Source organism: Lonchura striata, chromosome 2 (genome assembly GCF_046129695.1).
Source record: "Lonchura striata isolate bLonStr1 chromosome 2, bLonStr1.mat, whole genome shotgun sequence".
Classification (NCBI taxonomy): domain Eukaryota; kingdom Metazoa; phylum Chordata; class Aves; order Passeriformes; family Estrildidae; genus Lonchura; species Lonchura striata.
In genome coordinates this window covers 48,052,677-48,075,238 of record NC_134604.1, presented here as the reverse complement: position 1 = coordinate 48,075,238, position 22,562 = coordinate 48,052,677, and positions in this window count along the sequence as shown.

Below are 22,562 nucleotides of genomic sequence, written 5' to 3'. Positions count from 1 at the left end.
AATTTGGTTTTCTTTTTCTCTGAGGCTTTGGTCAGGTAAAACACACCTGTTAGCCTGGATGGAGGCAAGCAGGTGCCTGTGTCATAGCTAATATTTCCCTACCTTCTTCCTTGTTGAGTGGCTTTTCTCTGGAGATAGCTCATGTCTGCCACTGTTTTGTTTGTAGCTTGCTTTTACCCTAGAAGCCTCTGAATTGATCTAATTCTCTTTAGTCAGATAGAATAACACCAAAAATGTAGGTACCTACTGCATTCAGAGAAAATAATACTTCTATCTCCCTCATTAATCTCAGAGGAATTTATGATTCAGAAGATAAAAGAAGTGGAAAGTGCTTATGATAAAGGCTGTGTTCCAGAAGGGGATTGTAAGGCAGGATTTTTGCTAAGATGAGGACCTGCTATCCCCTACATATCTCCCTAGTATGTGCTCCACTACCAATGAGGCATGTGAGCCTTATTCTTCATATCTCTCTTGCTTCAGATTCCGCTCTCCTAAGCCCCTCCTCAAATGCCCATACCAAGTTGTTTTCTGCAGTGGTGGGTGGTATTTTGCTCACCTGCATCTTTTGTTCTCATACCTTCAACATGTGGAGCTGTTTATATCATCAGTAATATAATCAGTATAAATATAATCAGTGATAAAACCTGTCTAGGTGTCTATTGGCCACAGCCAATCCCAACAAGTCCTCAGTCTCATATATGTGTTTCCTCTGTCCACCACTTTTTTCACATTAGGAATGATATGTACTGCACTGTCTGTTTTAAGCATTTTCCAGCCTGTGAGGGCTGCCCAGCTGATGCTGACCAAGGTGTCATCATCATGACAGGTGATGATGCAGTTTGAGTCATTGAGAGCTAAAATGCTGCACATCCTGTTATGTGCCAGCTTATTTTATGACATGCACAGCCCCTACCCTTGTTTGCTGCTGCATGTGTCCAGGAGTGAAATGTCTGCTGTAACAGCACACAGCCCACTGAACTGTGCAGTCACCGAGGTTAGAACTTGAGTGGGCACTGGGAAGTGTGCTCCAGCTTCTTGCAGAACTTCTTGGAGTTACTAGACACTGGATGGAAACAGTGCCCCTTAGATTTTCTTCTGCTACCTGATCAACACAAACAAAATTGTATTATTAAACTGACATCTCTCTCTGCTCCAGATGGAATTTCTTTAATACAGGTATTGGCTATTAAAATCTATATATGCTCTGTTGGTATGGGGCTGGCCACACACACACAATATATACAGATAAAAGTGAGTGCTTCCACAGCTGGATTCACTGTTGGTGAGCTTTCTCATAGTATAGAATTAATTTTGGAAATGTAAAAATCAAATATATAAGAGCTTGAATTGAAATCCACAGAGCCATCTTCTAGATTGAAACCCTTCCAAAGTACCTGAACAATGTTAGATGTTTCATGTCAACAGTATGATCAGAACAAAAACCTCCAGAGACAATTTATTGGGGATCACACTGTCCTGGCTGGCTAAACTGAAACACATAGAAGAAAAATGTGCTTTATGTCCCAGAAACTCAAGGCCCTGCTTAATTGAGAGCCAATATCAGCCTGAACTCATAAGATAACTGCATTATATCCCTTTTAAAAATCAGTGTTTCTTGCAAAATGGATTCACAGGGCAGGTTTCCTGTTCAGTAGCTAATACCCACTTTAAAGAAGATGTGGATTTAATTCCCCTTTCATTGGCAGAGGTTCAAACCCACCCTTTCCACCTCTCAAGGGACACCCTAATCAATGAGCAACCATCTGTTCAGGATAAGCAGGGGAGGGCTTCCTCCACTTCCCTTCCTGGTGTCCTCCCACTACAGTGGAAGAAGATGTCAAGACTAATCGAGCTCAGTAACTAAATCACCCACCTGAGAATGGGGCAGATTCTGGTTCCTCCTGCTGGTTCAAAGGCTTCTTCTGCAGTAAGCAAGATGCACTTCATGTGAATCAGTTTCCACACCTTTAGGTACATTAAGAACTGTGAGCAGAGTGGACTTTGGGTGAACATGCACAGATCCATATTAATGCATGCGTGGGAATGTGAGTGTGTATATATATATATGCATAGACATGAAATTAATACCTTTGAATCACTGAATCTTTTTACATAATGTAAATATGACCATAGAACCACTAGACAATAATCCTATTAAAAATCCCAGTTTGTGACAGAAAAAAATATCTGTTTTTTTTAAGACATAACTTTTACGCAGAAAAAAAAAGACAGAAAATAAAATTTCAGGTTTTGAGTATTAAAAACAGAAACAAGATCTTGTTTTTCAGTTGGCATGACAGAAAAAAGAAAGGAATATTTTGAAAAAAGTAAATAAAAGTATATTTTTTAGGGGAAATGGGTGCAAACGGTATTTTTTGTTCAAAACAGCATTACTTATTGAAGGCAACATTATGAAATTAACTGTGGTTTACCTTAGGGGAACACAGGAAATAAAAAAAAACCCCGTGCCAAAAGCTGGGACACATTTTCCTCTGTGAGAGACAACTGCTGAGTTGTTGTTTTGTCTATAAAGTACCATAGATAAAACACCGGGAGTTGGACAGAATAGGCTTTAAGCCATGATATGTGATTTTACACTGTTGTGTAATTTGGTAATTTCCCAGCCCCCCACCCAAAAACCACAAGAGGCGAAAATCTTTTGAAAGAATTTTGAAGCAATTATATATATTATGAGTGCAGGAAGTGGTTCTAACTTTTCTAGTGTCTCTTGGTGATCACATACCTCATTTCTGTTTATTAACCTACCATAATGAGGTTTTGTTAACCCTTTGTACAGCTGATTACCATGACTTTCTACATATCAGCTTGGACTGTCACATGGTTGACTTAGCACCAGTGAACATTTCACAACCACAGATTCATTTTCCTCAATTTGTTAAGTGGCTAATTATAAAGGTTCACAAAAGAATTGACACAAGGGAAGGAGACAGCCACACTTCTGTCAGCAGCCCCATGAGGCCTGTACAAGTGTCACTTGTAAAACAGAGCACAAATTAAACAATGGCTATAATAAGATGTAGGAGCTGGTGGATAATGAAAGAAAACTTCCTGTGTAGATGCAAAACAGACTAAATGGGTTGTTTTTATGTTTGACAATAGGGCCCTTATGTAACTCTTCATGAATTCCGAGTCTGCCGTTAAGGTAATGTTCTTGGACTAGACTAGATGGTAACAAGCTAAATAAAATGACTACTATTTATTTTGTGTCTGTGACTGTGATTTCCAATTTAATTTCCATACTGTAGTATATCACTAAGATTTTTTTTAAAGCAGAGTACAGTGCAGAGTACAGTGCATGCAGTCTTTCCCAAATAAGTAGATATTTAAGAATTTGTTAGCAGATATAACTGCAAAATGAACAGTGTTTTATTTTAAGAACAATCAATGTGTTAAGAAATCATTCACTCTATCTACACTCATCAGCTCCTTATTACAAATAACTGAATTTAAGGTAAAAAATAAATTTAAGCAGCAACATTTTCCTCAACTGAAAATTTCTACACAGTAAATTGAACTTTTTTTTTGTTTATTTAAGTATTTAATAAATGGAATGAAAGTATTTTTGTGCATGTTCTGTTTCTCCCTTCCACTATAATACTGCTACTCTCTATGCATAGTGTTTGCATCATTATGTAAGACATTTGCAAATATGGTATGGTACGTTTCCCTATGGGAAAACCCTCTCTTCTAATGTATTCATGAAAGTTAAATTAACAGTGCTTTAGGTATGATAGAGAGATTCATAGTATAGTCTATTATAATGCTGATATTAAAAAGCAAGCTCATCATTTAATAAGAAAAATGTTAATCTTTCACAATCATGGCAATATGTTTTATTTCTGAGAATGTCTTCCCTCTACCATTGTCTTTTTATCAGTTATAATTTTAGTTTACCATTTGTATTAGGCTGATATCTAGATAATAGTCAGGACACCATTGTGCTGACACTGTACAATGACAGCATCCCTACCAGAAATATCTTTGTTTCTATTTTCTTTTTTCTTCTGAGTTTCTTTCTTCCCTTGATCTTCCCCTTTTTTTCACAGTATAGACCCCAAGCATATCTCCTCCAGGATGCTGATATGATACTTTTGCCAGTATCACTTAAAAAAACCCCCAAAAACCTAACTCACAACAACAGATATGAATTGTGCAGGCTGATGCAGTTCCTGATTTTCTATAGACACCTGATTTTCAGGTGACAAAATGTAGGCATTCTCTGGACATCTGGTCAGAGATGCTAGAAACCTGCCTGCAGGAAACTGTGTGCCACAGTTACATCCTGCACTTATGCTTTTCTGGCAGATACACTGGTTTCCTTGGCTCTGTCTATGCTCTTGTACCAGTTGAGGTCTCAAAGTTGCACTGTAGCCCAAACTACCCAGCTGTCACCATCACAGGATTCCTGTGCCCTAGTACAGAGCAGACCAACTGCCCTGTCCAGAAAGGATGCCCAGACACAAGCTAATCTTACATTCAAAAACCCAGACACCATTTTTTTCAGCTACTTCATTCACTCTGAAGAGTAGAAACCCAACAGAGCGGCGCTATCAAACTACAACTTTTGCGTTTCATGGAGACATACAGTGGAACAAGGGAAAACGACTACAGAGCAGGATTATACTGGCCAAGGGCAAACAGAAATCTGAGAAATGGAGTCCTCTGTCTGTCCTTAGACGTGTAAGGTTCCTATCTATTTTTCCTTATTTTTTCTATAGGTGTCTCACTGTTGCCTTATGAATGCTTGCTTGTACCACACCTCTATATCCATTCTGTCTCACACCAGCTCTCCAAATTTCTCATTCACTTATTTTCAATTTCATGTAATCTGCACCAATTTCCTGCACACAATCCCCTGGGTTATGTACAGCAGTCAGCAAGAACATCCTCTGTGGAAGTACCCTGCAGTTAAATACATTTTCTTATTGAAAGATTCAGCAGAAACTGTTGTTATCCATGATATTTTTTCCATTAGCAGATTTGGGCTCACAGTGTGTAGCTGAGGAGAGAACTAGATCCAGGACTCTGTATAGGTATAGTCAGAACAAACTGTTTCACCACACATGCTTTGGAAGCAGCCTATGGAAGGACATAAGCTTTTGTCATAGCAGAACATGGCATTAGTGGGTGATTATACAGCCTGACTTAGGTAGTGTACTAACACTCTTTCTCAATTCAAAAATGTTTGAAATGTGAAGAACTTAATCTTTTTTTGACTGAGATCCTGAACACCGTTAAGTGTGTTTTCTTCCTCATGATTTTTGTTTCAAAAAAGGGAGTGTATCATGCTTCATAAGCACATTGGCCCAAACATAATTGTTCAGAAAATACAGAAGGACATAGCAAAGGGTCATTCTTCATTGATTTTTTTTTTTCCATCTTCATGTTGTACCTGTTTTTACCTGTCTTCTGGTTCCTTTTCCTTAACTGTCTAAGACATATAATTCTATTGCCAGTAACAATCCTGAATAGTAAAGATAGAAAATCCTTGGAGTTTGCCTTTTGGTTCCTCATCCTGTCACCTTTTTTGATGTCATACTAATGTCTTTTTGGACTTGTTTGGTCGACCTTCCTTCCTTGCCCAAAAAGGATACAGTGGCAAAAATCTGAGAAACCTAATGTGTGAGTCCGATTTTTAAGGATCCAAGTCATCTTAACTCCTGCTAGAGCATGCTTTAAGTGAAGGTCATCTTTCCATTAGAAGTCAAGGTCAACATGATATCTCACCCTAGGATAACAAAGCTAACAAAGTCTTAAATCTTTCGGTACACGTAAGGTTTTTCACCTGATATGTTGTCAAATATTGAAAGAGAGCTTTTTGAAATAATGGAATTATTGCCATAACCTAGTTTGGTAATTTTTCTTTTTATTCTAGGGCAAAAAGAGCTTAAGGAGAGTAGCATGATAGCAAGTCTTGATTAAAAGCCTACACTAAAAAAGATTTCCAGATCTATTCTGCAAATTAAAGTAACAATCAGTGTGTGTTTGCAGGCACCAAGTTAGGCAACTCCATGGAGGCTCCCCTGGCAGGGGAAACCCAAACCCTCCTGGAGCAGTTCTGTGCCAGGAACAAGAGATGCATTGGACTTTTTCGGTCTTCAGCTTCTGTTTATTGTTATCTTATCAAAACTTCAGCATACTGTCTGCCCCAGACTCTGTGTAGGAAAAACAGCACAAAAATGGCTAACAATCTCTTGTCACAGGGCCTTTTAAGTCTAATAAAAAACTAAGCCACCCAAGTAAGATGTGACATCTAAATTATTTTCCTTTGTAACCCAATAACTGACCCCTAAAGATCCTCAGTGAAGATTTTTCTACCCAATTACAAGATACCACCTAAACCTAAGAAGAAAGAGGAAGAAGGAGAAGAAAGAAATTTGGGACAACACCCTAGATCCTCCATCTTGTATCCATCTATAACATACTAAAAATCCTAAAACCTAAATTTCTCACCCATGTGACATACTACACTACTCTCTACAATCTCTACAATCTATTTCACACTTTTGTGGTTTCTAGTTTACCTTGAAGCTTTGGAAGTTTTCTCCATGAATAAGGGTCAAAGTCAGTGCTCCCCTGGGGGTCAGGACACCCCAGAGCAGACAGAGAAATATTCCCAGTGTCCTGGGTTTCCACAGATCAGTATATGTTTTACAGAAAACAACACTAACCCTCAGCTTCTGATTTTTCAAGATCAATTAGTAATAACTGGAATTTTTAATGAAATGTATTGTTGGATAGGTGTAGACTGCATGTAAATATACAGCATGATTTGTGAAAAAAAAATTCTTGTCAGAGGAAAGAGAAAATTTTTATCATATAGGAAAGCCTATACAATGAAATCCACGTTTGACTTTAAAAAAATCTTTAAATATGATTTGGCATATAAACTGAACTCCAGTGAAACCAGAGTGTCACTGTACAGAACTACAGGTAGGAGCACCTGGCATTCCACAGCTATCAAAGGACATAATTCATAACTTTTTAGACAACCTCACTATCACAGTTTCATAAGCACACCTGATACATAAATCAGTTTGATATCTGCCTAAGCATTTAGAAGTGTGGTCACTTGCATGATCATCAACATGCATGATCATTCTAAAGGGATGCACAAATCACTTTTAATGTGCACAATCACTTCTGCACGTTGTCCTGAACCTTTATAACATTAGGAATCGGGACTATGATTTTTTTGTCTAAATGAATATTCACTACCCTAAGTTACATGAATTAATTTCAGCTTTGTATATACATTCAAAATAAATGAATTTGCATTTTTAAAAGGTAAAATGTTCACCATCCAAATTAATAATACTTTCATTAAAATATATATTCTAAATATTCTCTGGGTAGCATTTGAATATGAAGCCATCATTAGTGGATTCTATTTCAGCTTGGAGTCTTTTTTTTTTTTTTTTTGTAATATCTATCCTATTCATTTTAAATTTTGAGCATAAAAGCATTTCCCCCACTATTTGAACCAAGCTGTTACTAAGGGATTGAAGTTTTCTGGTGAATGAAGAAATCCAACTGCTTTTCATGACAAAGTTGGTAATTAGAAGGCCAATTTAATGGTGAATCAGGCAGAAATATTCAAACCATGACAAATTACTTTAATAATACAGCTTGCAATTCTTGAACAGAAATAAATTTCACTTCTGAAACTCTCGCCTTTTTCTTCCTGCCTGGAAGATAAAACTGTCCATGAGGTATTTTGTACCCTTTATTCAGTAAAGCTTTTACTAGAACTTAAGCAGGCCAAATAGCTTGCAAATGCAAAAACATTATTCAAGTTCTTATGATTTTTTACCTGAAGGTAAGCTGTTGAGAATTCTGTATAACTCAAAGATTTATTTTTTTTTACATCCTGTTTAAACACTGCAATAGTGTTTTATTGTTTTATCTCTGACTTGCAGCATTAGAAATAGTCTACATGGGCTTCAAAACTGAAAGATAATTTCAGTGTTTGTCATAAGTTTGTTAAGGCCACATGCATTCCACAGTTTGAAAAATTTCATTATTCTGTCCATGCTGGGGCTTCGTAATTGGATAGTAAGGATGTTCAAAGACTAATTTAGTGAATTGCACAATATTTTAAATGGAATTATGCAGGTTTATGGGGCCTCAGGGGATTGAGCTAGGAGCCTCTTGAGAAAATCTGTTTATCAGTAAATGATATTAGCAGCTTTCACCTAGCTTTTGTCTTCATTAAATTGGTGCTCTTCCAATTGAGGGTCACATCTGAGGACTGCTTTGATAATTTGTCATTATTGTCTTGTTTATTGGAGCATAAAGTTGATACAGCAAAGGTTGTGCAGTTTATATACAATGTGCAAAGAAGTTTTACCTACCAGCCCTGCCTATATCACAGCAAAACATGTCAGGACACAAGAAATTGTTACTTGTCAATTAGTCTAATATATTCTAAATCAGCACATCCCCTGTATATAATTTCCTAATATTTTCTAATTGCGTGTGACTTTTAATACTCCAGGTTATAAAAGATTGTGTTTTCTTTCCTTCTGTCATTCTTAACAGGTAGATATTTGGGGTTTTTTTTATATGAAGCCTTTTTTTTCCTGTTCACTGTCCCTTTTCCAATACTCTGGATTTACCCTGGTGTGAGTATGACCATGGTTTGTCCCATCAATTGGATTTAATTTCCCACAAAATAGTGCATGCAGCAGACTCAGTCCATATTTTAAAGCACCAAGGCCACATTTACATTATTGTTTACAGGATACAATTTCAGTAAAAAGCCATTTCAATGCTTCTATTTATGGGAAGAGTAATAGTAGATACTGACTATATCATCCAATTATTTATTTCCTTTCATGTTACCGACGCCATAGAAAAATTGTAATTTCTCTAACAGTAACTATAGGTAAGATGCATCAATCTGATCATCTAAATAGATTAAGAGACTATTGCCCAGCCTTAGACATGTGTTTTCAGGCCCCTTGTCAGTGAATTATGTACCCTTTCAAATTTTATTTATGTGTAGGGATCATATACTTTTTATAACATGTATGAATTAGGCTTATTTAAAGCACTTGAAAAGGCTTGGCAATATTGCTACATTTTTTATGATTAAATTATCCTGCAGCCTGATGTGGGAGTGCAAGAGCACTCTTGTTATATTTTATACTAGTGGCCTGAGAAAACCTGAAACTTCTGAACTGAAAATTATGCAAGTTTCTACTTAAAGCACTTAAATGTGGGATAGTTTGGGTTTTTTTTTGTTTGTTTCCAAGAATCAGTCATAAAAAAACCCAAACAGCAACAACAACAACAACAACAAATATATATATATTATTACAAAGAAAGTAAATTCTTGACAAGCACCAATTTTCATAAGTAATTGCCTACAACCACATCAAATGAAACCTTTCTTACAAAAAATGTTTTCTTCTTAGGAGCCTGTGGCTGGAAAGTGATTTCAATATCAAAACAGATTATATTGATTTTTGAGATTTCCATTTTCAATACACTTTTCAGTTTTACATTGTTGTCAAGGGGATTCAGATGTTGAAACTCAGGGTAAAACCTTAAAGCCTACTCATGATCCAAGTAGATCCTTCAGCCTTAAAGGTTAAACTTGACTGGTCTGGAGACATTATATGAGATTTCCCAGACAGAACATCCCAAACTACCACATAATCTGTACGTCACTCTTGGTTGTCATACACAAGTGCTTTGTACATCCTGACCACAAGCCACCAGTTAATCCTTTCATCCTTTCTCTTGTCATATTTTTCCATGCACTGTTTTGCTTCCCTGCAGCATCACTGTTCCTTGAGACACTCACATTTGATATCCCCGTTTACCCTCTCAAATTAACTCAATATATTTTCCCAGCTTAATTTATCATACCTCTCAACCCTCTGTTATCTTTGCCCTATCAGTTCCCTTTCCCTACCTACTCTGAATGTTGCCCAGAAAACCCAACAACTTCTATGGAGTCAATGTGTGAATTTTAATACAGCCATAAAGGTGAAGATTGCAACTCAATGGTTGGGCTCAATGGTCATAGAGGTTCTTTTCCAATCCTAATTATTCTATGATTTGGTGCAAGCCCTGCTACCTGGATTATATCAGTAATTAAATGAATATTTGTAGTTGTTTTATGCGTTCCTGTGCACATATTTATGTCTTTAAACATTTGCTGGTTTTGGTTCCTTGCTTGATGTTTTCATGTTCTGTTCTTGTGCTGCTACAGAATGAGCCCGAGAAAGTGAGGGGGCTATTTAAACTCAGCTACAAGCTTATTTTGAGTAGGAAAACCTCTTGTTATTGACAAAATATAAAAAGCAATTATTTGTAGATGTGAGATCCTGAAGATGTAATGTGGCATATAGATTCAATAAAACAGGCTTATGGAAAAGTGCAATGGTTCCATTATTCCTTTATTTGGAGGAGACTAAAACCAGTTCAGGCAGCTCCCTTTGTGTTTTTAAAGAGAACTGTCTCTCTCCAGTGACTACAAGAGGAACTGCATGCACTTTTACTAGGTAGTAGCTATAAAACCTTTAGTAAGGTGTTAGCTGGTCCTGTTTATTGTTTCTGCAGCTTGTCCTTTCTTCTGAGACCAGAAGAGCTCCTTTTCTAGTCTTCATTCCTGGTGAGGTATCAACCTTATAAAATGGGAAAACAAAATGGTCCTGTTGCCCAATGACTGTTTATGTGCTATGCAGCAAGACCTGTGGCATAAATGATTGCAGGAATGACAACCTAGAGACAGGTAATCTTCTCTTGCCATTTTACTTTGATTTTTGTTATCATTGGCAACAGGTTTCTTCTGCCTTATGCCTGAGGTCTGATGTCATCAATTTTAAATGTTTCTGAATTTTGCACACTTGACTACAGTCAAGGAGGCCACAGAACCATTTTGATGTGAGTTTCCCAGACATCACAGTTTGAAGGTTCCTCCAGTTTACTCTTAAAAGAAAAAAGACAGTCAGCTATCATTCCCCTAAGGGACATATGGAATTCAGAGTATGGAGTGAGACAGTGGTCTCAGGTAGTCTCGGTCACCTCTTTGTGAAGATGTCTAACTTCAGGAAAGAACGGGAGTTTAAATATTTTTTTTCCCTTTCATGCTTCCCATTGGCTATTTCAGGCATTGAACACTTTCCCTTTTTCCACTTACCAATATGCTGCTCCTGTGCATCCTAGTCTTAGACGCTAAGCATTTCCCACCCTATGGAGGAAAAAACTTTGGACCATAATTGGATTTTGTGAGTATTATGCAGGGAGATAACATATAAAAAGTAAGGATGGCATCACTGAACGTCATTGCTTTGCAATTATTTTCCAGATTTTCTCCTCACTGAACACATGACAAGGCAGTGACTCCTACAGATTCAGAAGCTATAAGTCAAATATTTGTTACCACAAGGGATATTTGTCACCTATAATGCTTTAAATGCCACCTAAGGCATCCATATGCCAACAAAAATCAGGACTAAAGTTACTACTATTACTACAAAAGTAGGAACTCCCCGAGTTGGCCTTGAGACAGCACTTATGCCAGGAGTCATGTAGTTATGGCAGAAGGGAGTCCAAATCAACCTGGGGCAAACTCCTCGCATGTAGGCTGTCCTGAGCTCTGTGCTGCTGCAGGCATCAATGCAAGCCTGTCTGGTTTGCCTGAAGCTTTTATGAGAGGATGCTCATGCAATTTTGATATTGCATATTCATGTAGGTCTTGTAAGGGTCTGAAATACATGTGTGGGGGTCCAGTGAAAATAATTTTCTTGTCTTATTAGAACTAAGTATACAGCATACATTATGTTTATTTTGCATGTGTGAAAACCATTTTGATATGTGGAATAAGTATTTTTAATAAAAAGGAGAGAAATAAATATTAGACTATCTGCAAATATTCTGAGCACCTCAATGTGAAGCACTGTAGTAATATGTTAGGAAAAAAACCATAAAACTTCAACAATTAGTTTGAAAGAAAATTAAAATATTGAGGAATTTAAATATGAAAGTGAGACTATTATGGGGTACAAAGAAAAAGTATAGACCTAAGGCTCCCAACTGCAGTGAGGGCAGCTAAGCCATTGCGAATACAAGGACACACACTCGTTAATCTGCTCTGTGTTTACATACGTGTTTTTCAATTCTCATGGGACATCAAAATGGTAATGATTTCCAATTTTTGTAAACAAATGGAAATACAGCTTTCATGACAGCTGTTACTTCAAAAATGATCTAAAATATTTATGCAAACTACAGATTTAAAAATATTTTCAGCAAAGGTGTTTCCCATTCTTGAGAAAGAGTCTGACCATAAAAAATAAAACCAAAAAAGCATCAGAACCATGCCTGTTATTGTCTAGTCCGTAACAAAGACAGCTGTACATACCCTTACTGTGAGTCGCTTTTATCTGAGCAACCTTGCTTAGTAAAATTGGACAATTTATCACCCCAATGCCTGCAGCAGTGTGCACTACACGCAAGTGATTAGTTTGCCACTTCAGCTACCAGCTTTGATACACCTCTGAGAAACTTTCAGTCTGAATGAAAAGGTCAGCATGGAGCTTAAACTAACTCTCAGGCCCCAGATGGCCAGGGGACAGAACAAATAGTGGGCTGTGGTGTCTCCAGCCTATCTCAGCAGGAGCTGAGGCCTGGGGCATCTGAAGGCTGCTCTGCCCAACAATCCAGAAAAGAGGCACTCTGCATCAAAGGTAGAAGACATGAAGTTAGGCACCTACGTGAGATTCCAGATGGAATCTCCATCATGGTCCACTGGCCTCCTTCATTTTAGCTGTTCTCTCCTCCTGTAACGGTGTAAACTAATGAGAAGAGCCATGTCTCTAAGATAGCACTAGCACTGGAAGGAATTAATACGAGCTTCTGGCTGTGATTTCTAACTTAATCCCACAAACCCTAGGAATCTGATAGATCTGAGGGCCACAGTCTCTTCTGAGTCTTGCCCACTTATCAGGCTAGCTGGGCAAACTTATACTTCCAACACTAGCTGAGTGAATATGTGACCCAAAGGTTTCAATCGCCAAAGCTTTCACACCCACCCAGTTTGATGACATTCAAAACAATGTGTAATTGTAATTTTAGGATGCAGCCAGTCTTAGTTCAGCTGAATAAATTTTTTACAAGTCATTGTACTTTTAGAAGCCCACAACAAAAGTTCAAAGAAGGCTTTTCTCTGCCAAAAAAAAAAAAAAACAAAAAAAAACAAACCAAACCAAACCAAAACAAAACAAACAAACAAACAAAAAAACCCCAAAAAACTGGAGTAACAATTCTGGTTGTCTTTGAGGGGTAACAGTGGAAGGTCTCCTTGAATCTGATAGCACCATTAGTTAGACTGTACAGAACTGGAAAGAAAAGAAAGAAAAATAGAATTTTCATTTCTAGCTTCTTAATAAACAGAAATGAAAAAAAAGTACTGGTGTAATTTTGATCAGTGAGCCACAGGATGAAAAGGGGAACCTCACTTTATCTGCAACTGCAATAGGCTTAGAGTTAATAACCATTTAATTTCAATTAAAAAAAAAAAACATACCAAACAAAATAAAATAAAATAAAATAAAAAAAACAACAAAAGAGAAATTTTTTTACTGCAGGTTGAATGCTTATCCAGCTTGCTGTATCCATGCTCATATTTCACTGAAAGCATAGAAAATTGGACTTTGATCTTCAGATGGTTCTGCTGGGCTCCTATATTCTAGGCACTGCTCAGGTGTTTGCTTGGCATCTTGTGCTAGCTTCCTGCCTGTTCACAAGCAAGTGCTCTGAGTTTCACATCACTGTTCTTATAGACACAATTTCAGCGAGGAGGGTTCCCAGCTGCTCACTGCTTTGCAGCTTAGATTTCAGTTTGCTAGGGCAGTGCTTTCTGGTTTTGGTGTGTGCACATGTTGCTTAATTCGATTTCTTTCCATAGCAACTGCCTAGATAATTTTTGGATAGTAAGCTAATACTGCAGCTTTGAACTTAGATAGAACATTCTGATACTGAAAGCTTTATATCTTTTTTCTCTTTTTTTATTTTTTTCATCCTAAACAATAAATCTTACAACAAATTTCCTTAGATCCAAAGTTTCTTTGTGCGATGTTATATGTAAAATACTTGATTCTGGTGCAGATCTTTAATGCTTCCATACTAATTTCATTACAGCAGGAAATTTCTTTTGAATTCTGCTCTTTAGAAAAAGGAAGTTTTAGCCCCTTGAAGACCCAATAAATTACTAAAACAGGGCAATTTATGATCTTCATGCATCTCTGCAAAGAAAATTCTCCCTCCAGGTAGACTCAGTCTGTCTAAGATTCAAAGATATTAGAGGCAATTTTATGAAAGGGATCATTAATTATAAGACATGAAATTTTAATAGGAGGCTTCTTTTTCCTGGTATCTTGCATGAGCCAAGATCAAAGTAACTCCTGTATGTTGACCTAGTAAGCATGATAACTGAGCAGATCAGCTTCTTTCTCTGTTTTTTTATTTAACCTCAGAAGAATCACAGAAGTGATGTGTTTTAGGAGAAAGGGCATTTCAGTGTCATATATGTAACCACAGGAGATGGAAAAATGCTGCTACTTGTTCCAGGCAGGAGAGACATGGATCCAAGCAGGGATGTTTAAGTACACTTGTCCAACCAGGACAAGTGTTCTGGGTGCCTTATCAAAGATGACCAAGACTTGCATGTTTCATGGTCAGCTTGACAAGATGTCCATCTGTACCAGGGTTATTGGGACTGTTTCCCTTCCATTTATCATCAGATACAAACCATGTTCCAGCCATTAATTAACCCCATTCTGATAATCCAAATTTAGCTGTTTTTTCTGATTCCTTCTGCTCAAATACATGCAGGTTTTTTTTACATAAGGCTGAGACCAGAAGGGATTCATATCAGTCTGCATCAATGATCTTTTCTCTTCATTACTGGCTGCTCCTTCCATTTTTATGTCATCTGAAAACTTCATTAGTGATGATTTAATATTTAATTCCAGTTCATTGATAAAAATGTTAAGTAGAAATAAACCCACTGGAACTTAGCTAAAAGTGCACCCAGTCAACAATGATTAGTCATTTACAATTACATCTGGAGAGCTATCAATTAAACTGGTTTTAATCTATTTAAATTGTGCTATATAACATATTGTTCTAATTCCATAATCAAAATGTCACAAGTCACCAAGTCAAATGTCTCACAGGAGTTTTAGTGTATTATATTCACCCAATTACCTTTAGTAGCTAAACTTCTAATCACATTACAGAATCAAGACCAATTTCCAAGAGCCCATATAGATTTGCATTAATTGTTTTATTGTGTTTTAATGCTTTTCTAATGAAGTTGAATATAATCTGTGACTGTGCACAGAACAATAAGTCTATTATTATCTTAGCCTTTGATTTTAGGTTTTCTTCTATGAATTTTGATCTTAAAAGTAGTTTAAGAGCTATTGAAAAGAAACCACCCATGGCTCAGGGAGATGCTCTTTTAGAAATATTCTATTTTTTGCATGCCAGTCACCTGATGATTTATTGTTGATTAATACTGGTATCTGTGTTTTAACTGACTTGCTTTATCACTTGAAGGTGCTTCATCATCCTTTAAAGAGGTTCTATCACCTGATTTTTTCTCATCTATAGCAAGACTTGCTAGTTGAATGTTTCTGCCTTTTCTAAATTACTACTCACATTGTATAGTAGCCATAAAGTAATTTTGTTAGGTCAGAAATTCCTTTTTGTTATTCCATTTAGTTCATATAAAATTCTTTTTATTTGTGTTATATAGTGACAATTAATGCTTTGAAGTTTGTGTATCTCACAAGCACCTAATACTTTGATGCTAGTAAACAAACATAAGTTTATGGAGAAACTAACCTATCCATATTTAAAATTGCAACTTGTTTACAGCATGGATGTCTGATTTTGGTATTCATCTTCAAATGTAAAATAAATATCTATATTATATATATATACACATATGCTTCCTAATGCTGTGTGCAATCTTCATCTGAGGTAGAATTTCCTATCAGATTTTAAGAAAATTAACACATGGTTAATAAATTATGACATCTTAAATATCTGTGCCTCCTTCAGAATAATAATAAAAAAGATACGATTTACTTTTGCTGAGCAGAAAAAGCATGGGAAAGAGAGAGAATGTAGGATTCATATGTATGGTATCAAAGCACAAGATTGATATTCCTCTGAGGAAATGTTGACTTGCCTCACTATACATTGGCAATTCATCAGGATACAGAAGTCCTTGCCTGGTGAGGTCTGCATGAGGTAAAGGAAACCAAAACACTAAAGGCAGCACATCAGGGATCTATTTATTTTGGAATGAGTATCTGGATTGATAGTATGGAGATGGGACTGGGTAGGCTGAGATGCAGCTTGGAGAGGGCTTGCAGGGGTACTAGGGGCTGAAGAGCATTTTGCTTCTGCATTGCAATCCCCCTGTACTCCACTGGTCAGGGCAGCTGAGGTCCTGCATGGGATCCCATATTCCAGATGGCAATAAGGCGTGAGAAAAAGGTAAGGACCCTTAGATCTATTTTATTTGTTTACCTCAGAAAGTGATTTATTTCTTCAACAGCAAGGATCCCTCAAATTGAAAACTCTAATAAGAATATCAGGATAAATTCAGGAACAGGGTCATAGGTGGGAAGTTACTCATGCCAGAGTTACCTCAGTTTGCCAAGCCTGACAGCTCTCTCTTGCTTAGCCTAACTGGCATAAAGGGAGTAGGAGTGACATCTAGGAAGTGAATCCTCCAGGAGGATGAAGTTTTGCTCCTTTTATTGCTTTTTCACAAAACACTAAACACTCCCTACAGAGCAGAACAGGCTCAGCAGTGCATGTGAACAAGGCCAGTGGTCTCCCTTCCAACATATACCTCACACATACAGGGTTTGAAGCTGCATGCCATGTGGCCATACAGGTTAAATCATGATCTCCCAGTTTCTCAACTAGTACTGTAAGAAATAATTAATTAATTAATTAGAGGGATAAATTACTTTTTATGAAAGACAATGACTGTGGATTTTAGTGTTGCTGCTGCAGCAGTTTAGATGTGATCCCATATCTAACATATCAAGCTTAGTATGGGACTTAAGCAGAGGAAACTGAGCTAGTGATGTCTCAATGGCTTAATGATGCCTGCAGGTGCAGCCATGACCAGGCAACAGACTTTAGTAACTCAAATAAATTTTGTAGCCAAACTCAAATAAATTTTGTAGCATGCTTAGTGTCTAAGATACTTCTGTGGTGTCTGCAGCCTTTGTGCATCATGCTCCACTTCTGGGACCAGGTACCCAAGCCTTTATTTGTCCTCCAGTGCTGCTAATACTGCATCCAGTGTATCCCCAGCCACACTCAGCACAAGCTCTAACAGAAAAGCTTCCAGCATTTGCTCAGCAGATGCTTTTGCTGAGTGTGCTGTAACTGAGTCCTCCAGAGTATTGTACAGCTTTTTCCAAGTGTAATAATTAGGATTCTTTGGACCAGTAGGACAAGCTGATTGCCATTAGCAGTGCCTTTTTCTCTCTATTACCACATGTGCACTAGTGTTTGTTTTTGTTATTGTAAAAGTAAAGTATGGCTGTATTTTCCTCTTTTCCTTTTGATCCTAATGCTCAATTTGCCCCTGAACTTGTGATATCCCCCCTCCATTTCGTAGTGTTTGATCTAACTATATAAAATCAGGGAACAGATAAGATCTCAGCATCCAGAGCTCCATGTTAAGAATCTAAATTGGAAGCAAAGACTTCTCCTTTGCCTCGTTTTATCACTTCAGCAGAATGACAAGTGAGTTCATAGTGAAGGATGTGATTCAAGCTATAGGGCATCTTAGTTTCCATAAATCCCTTATGGTCCGTTTCTGTGTACTGGTCCAGCCTTGTTTGAATTTCCATCCTTTGGAAGCAAAAGCTCAATTGAGGCTGCTGTAGATCCTCAGACTTCCTTTGATACACAGCAGTGCTACACAGCCAGGTGTACAGCCAGAATCCTTAGGAACCAATTTTTACAACCTTTACCATAGAGCTCACCTGAGCTTTAGATACCCCATGCTTTCATGAGATCTATATTTATGCACAAATCTCATAGCAACTAGAAAAGATTACTCTGTAGTCTTCTCATCTAACTGGCAGCATGGTGCACAATTCATCAGCACAGCATCCTCCTTCTGTTGCCCCATTCCGTGTTTACAAAGTGCTAGAAGGACTTTCATGTCTAGGTGACTTAATATAATATTGATTTCTGTTTTTCATAGAGCGTACTAAACTTATTGTTGGTTTTCTTCCTGTGCTATTAGCAACAACAAGAGAAAGTGTTACTTTCTGCTTACCATCAGTCCTAGAAAATAAGCTATTCATACTTGTTAATCATGACATGTTTATAATATTTTTAAAAATAATTAAAAATATTTTTTATATTATAATATTATAATTGCAGTGGACCTTTATGTCCCTTTTTTTTTAGGGGAGGGTGACACTGATAATTTCTTAAGGAAACCAGGTGAAAGCCCATGTGTGTTCCTTTGACTGTATATCTCTGGCTCACAGGTAACTTCTGAGACCATTTCTGTGCTTCCACACTTCTTCCATCTTTTCCATTCTGACCAGTTGCCATGCCCATCCACTGTTCTTCTTCTCATTTGGATGTTTCTCTGACCTTTCTTAAGACATCCACTCCTCTGCTTTGCAGTGGCCAGCTTATGCTTCCACAATTCATAGGACAGAATTCATCCCACAAAATTTCACTGGTGTCTATTTTACCCACTATTTTTTTTAGAAAATCCTATTTTTCCTCTTAACTGTTGATATTTTAGGTAGATGAGTAGCAACATGAGGGAAAACTGAATGGTGAAGTAGAAAGAAAAATTAGGGGACACACAGAAATATTTTTAAACTACATAAAGATGTTGAAAGAGGTCAGGATTAATGGGCTTAAATTAATGAGATTCCAGTTAGACATCTGGGAAATATTTCTAGCAATAAAGTGGTAGATTAAGTTGCTTGGGGAGGCCACAAGAGCTCTATCAATGGAAGTTTTTAAGAAAAGGTTGAGCAAACCTCTGCCAAGATTGGTGCTCTTATAACTGAACCTGCCCTGAGGAGTCTATTAAATTTGCAAGAATTATAGTCAGCACTCACAAGAGTTATACTGATACCACAAGAGTGTCATGATGCAAAAGACACACAGCAGAAGGCAACAGAGACTTATCATGAGGTGATACTACTGCACTGCTGAAGTAAGGCTTTGCTTTCTCCTCCTTGTCATCCACCTACCCTCTCTCTTTTCCCAAAGAGATGTGGCAGTGCAGTGCGTGCCACTCCTAAGAGTGGATTGGAGAGGAGGGATGTGCTGCCCTGAAGGGTAAGGGATGAGGCTCCTTGGTGTTTTACACATACTCTTCCTTACTGACTTCTTTCTTCCCCACAGTTCACTCTGGCCATGTTTCATCAGGAGACTTGGGAAATGACTTGTTTCCTGACACAGATGCATGCTCCTGCCAAGACCTTTATTCACGGAGAGAATGAGAATTTTTCTATCTCTGCCCCAGGAATCCTGAGCCTAAGGTTTACAAGAAAGAATGAGTTTTTCAAAAACTTCTCTCTGAACACAGATGGTACCAGGACCCCAGTATACCCTTCAGTAGAATCCTTACTTCTTGTTTCCTCTTCCTTCCCATCTGATTTGCACTTTTCTTTCAGGTCTTTTATTGATTCAATTCTTCTTCCCCTCCTTCTTGTTTACCTCCTCATTTGCCAGTTACAGTCTTTCTTGACCCCTTTTTCTTCTTATATCCAAAACCATGTTATCTTCTACTTTTATGTTTTCTCTTTGAGAAATAAATTCTCTCATTCCAAATTAGACTCGTCCAGAATAATTGAAGTAAGGTCTGTATAAATATAGAACTGTACAGTTTTACTGTTATTTATAGCAATAATTAACAAAAAGAAAAAGGATATTTGAATTAAATGTGTCACTACCTGAATCATCTTCTTCCTCTGTTTACCGTAGCACTCTGTGACAAAAACTAACATGTTTTTTGTTTGCTGGTGTAATTTTGAAGTTCTAAAGTTGTCTTTGTTTTTTTCTATGAAAACCTCTTCTTTCAAAGTATGCAATATAGTTAGTTCAAGAAAACCTTTTCTTTCAAAGTATGCAATATAGTTAGTTTGATATCTGCCACCTCTTACATGGAACAATTATTTTATAATCAGAACATGCATATCTAAGCCAAAAACCTTATTTCTGTAAATATTTTCCTTTGTAGAAAATATCTAGCTCCATTGCCCTGTAAATGATTTTACAGAACATGAAAGAAGTGATGCACAGGTAAAAAAATGCATACACATACATTTGTATAATCTTTTTAATAAATGTACCTGTAGCTTGATGACTAATTAGAAGAGACAAAAGAAAAAAATAAAGACAAACACATATTAAGAGAAAATACTGCAAGGTGGTCAGCTATCAATGGAACTGTAAAATGGAGAGAAGGGGTAAATTAAATAGTGTGGAACCTGGGGATACTTATTAGGCCATCAGCAGGGAGCAAGGGGGTGATGTCACACCTAGCAGAAGGAGGAAGATTCGTGTAAAGTTGGATGAGATCCAGTTTGTTCTGTAGATTTATGCAGTTAATTTTGTCCCTTGGCTGTATTCTGATGAGCATTTCTCCCCGACATACACCAAGAAAATTGCTTGATTATAGCTGTGTTAATGGTAATCAGCATGCTAATGAGCACCAGAAGGTCGTTACAGAAAAGAGAGGTTCAAAGATGTATAACCTAGAGGAGAAGATGAAGTAAATCTTCAGGGAATGCAAGTGTCTTGTTTGTAGGTCATAGATTATTTGTTTTGGTCATTGTAGAGCACAGGGAGTTTAATTTAAGGACAGAAAAAGATTAAGCTTTTTTGAATTTTAGGAGCAACATAACTTAATTAAATATATGCCTATGAAGTAGACAGCAAACAGCGTTGGGTTGTTTTTGTTCCATTCTAATGTGTTCTTTGATAGAGAATATAAAAGGGTAGTTTATATCTTTCATGACTTGAGTCTAACATTTATTCATGCTTAATATAAAAATTGGAATAACACAGCATTTTGTATTTTGCTAATGACAGAGTAAAAGAGGAAAGGTTTTGCAGAAAGAAATCCAGAGCAAGCATGTCAAAATATAAAGTGAACATTAAAAGGCAGTGAAATCAGAGGAAAATGAAAATCTATCAATGTGTAAGAGATGCCAGTGAGATAAAAGAAACCATGCAAAATAGTAGTTATAAAATTAGTAAAAAAAGTTGAATATCAGTTAGATAAATATCACAGGGAGCATGTAAAATGCTAAGCTGGTAAATATCTTCCTATTTAATTCAAGTTTCTAGTTCTGTTTCAAAAGGTTAATATGCTCCCTGTTAGAAAAGAACATTTGTATGTTTTTTCCAGAGAGAAAATGACACTGAATAAGGATTACATACATTTTAGGGGAAGCCTCAGGATGAGGGAAATCTAACAGAAAAACTGAAAGAATAAGTTTAGGAGGTTTTACACCTCCTAAGTTCTAGGCAACCCAGATTTAGATGGAGTTATTAATTAAATAACCAACCAACCAACCAACCAACCGACCAACCTACCAAACAAACAAACCAATAAAAAACCCACCCAAAAAAACCCCAAAAAGTCAAAACAGCCACCCCCCATATGAGCAAGTAGTTGAAGATAAAAGGAGAACTGCACCTCCTAGTTCCAGCAGGAAAACTAGGAACAAAGGTTTTGAAAGGACATTTGCATGTAGGTGGTTGAACAGGACACACTAAGCTTTTCTGGACCTCTAGAAGCTAGAAAATCAGAGAACACAAGGAAAGAAAGAACCAACCCAAGCAAGCACTCCCACCCCACTCTTTCTTTTTTTTGTTGAGGTTTCTTTGGTCCTTTTATTTATGGGTCTCACAAGGAAAAAGATTAATTATATGTTGATTCACAAACTAATCCTATCTTCAGCGGTGGGGAAAATTGCCAGAGAAATTGGTAAGCTGTTTTGGACAGCTAGAAACTGACCTCCTCAGAGAATCTGCATCTCTAACATCCAGTGCCTAAAGCTCAGATGCTACCACAAAAAGGCTTTCATTCCTTCCAAGAGTCATGTGTTGATTTGAAGGCTGTAAAATAATTCTGATCCTTATTCTATAAGTTGTTTGCTTTGAAGTTTCATGTTTGTCTGTGCCACTAGTTAAAAGCACATATCAGCTCTACTAGATTATACCATTTCAAAGACCTGATGTGATTATTTAGGCCTCCTTAAAGTAAACAGAGAGTAAATGGAATTTCCAGGGGGTGGGGTCAGCTAAAGTAGACACAGATGACACAGCAAGGTTTCCAACACATTCAATCCATGTTTGAAATCCTCTGAGTCACCTCCACCAGGTTGGTAAAATAGGAGCTAAGGGAGGTACCAGTGCAAAACTGGAATGAAATTCTACCTGGAGGTCGGATGGAAACCCCTGGGGATCTGTTTTTCACATGGGCAACTGAATTGAGGTAC